Source organism: Balaenoptera ricei, chromosome 17 (genome assembly GCF_028023285.1).
Source record: "Balaenoptera ricei isolate mBalRic1 chromosome 17, mBalRic1.hap2, whole genome shotgun sequence".
Lineage (NCBI taxonomy): Eukaryota > Metazoa > Chordata > Mammalia > Artiodactyla > Balaenopteridae > Balaenoptera > Balaenoptera ricei.
Window position 1 is genome coordinate 80633584 of NC_082655.1, and position 935 is coordinate 80634518.

Here is a 935-nt window from a genome sequence, read left to right on the forward strand (position 1 = left end):
GACTTACTGCTGGCGATTGTTGGCTGTTAATTCATAACTAAGAATAAGACACTAACCAATCTCTCAGAGCCTCCCCTCAGTGGGCAGGACTTGAAGACGAATCAGCCAGGGAGCTGGGGGCCTCTGGGTCCCTCGTCTCGGCATTTTCCCTGCGGCTGTTGGGTTTCTCCAGAGAAGAGTCCCCATGTCCCAGCTGGAGGGGATGCCAGGCGCCAGTCGGGGGAGGACTGTGGCATCTTGCCATCCACCTGTGGAATTTCTCTCCGTTCTCCTGGTTTCTTCACCCTTTGCCAAGCCTGGTGAGCGTGGGTCCAGGGTGTTTTTCGTTCACTATCTTGAAGAATGGCTCAATGCAAAACGTTCTAGAAAACAAAAAAGGAAACATAATGACCTAACTCCTGAGAATAATTTAAAAGAGACCATGCAACAAACATCTCCACGTGAATCACAGTAAACTCTATTACCTCCCTTGAATTGAAGACCAGATTCCTAAGTTCATTCTCTTCACCTAGAAATAAGGACACGGCTCATCTGTGACACAGGTGCTGTGTGGCCATGACCGTGTGGACTTGCAATCCGGTTCTGTCCACACCGAAGTGAAGGAAAGACTTAGAAAAACCTAAGACCACAATCTTAGCCCATAGTCAGTGTTCAGATACACAGATGCACACTTTAAGGAACAGTTGACTACTTCTTTGAAACACGCACTATGAACACTAAAATATCCCCAGGGTAGATTTTTTGGTAGAAACAGTTTGTTTTTTTAAAGAAATGTCTGTTAAAAGAAAAAGTGAGAGGTATATAAAAATGCCTTACTTTATAGAATGCTTTGTGATTTGAAAAAGCTTTATTTCCGCTTTAAAAAAAAAAAAAACTTGCTGTCACAGCAAGTCTGTATAAAAGGGTATCTTGTCGTCTTAGTATCATCGTTTTAC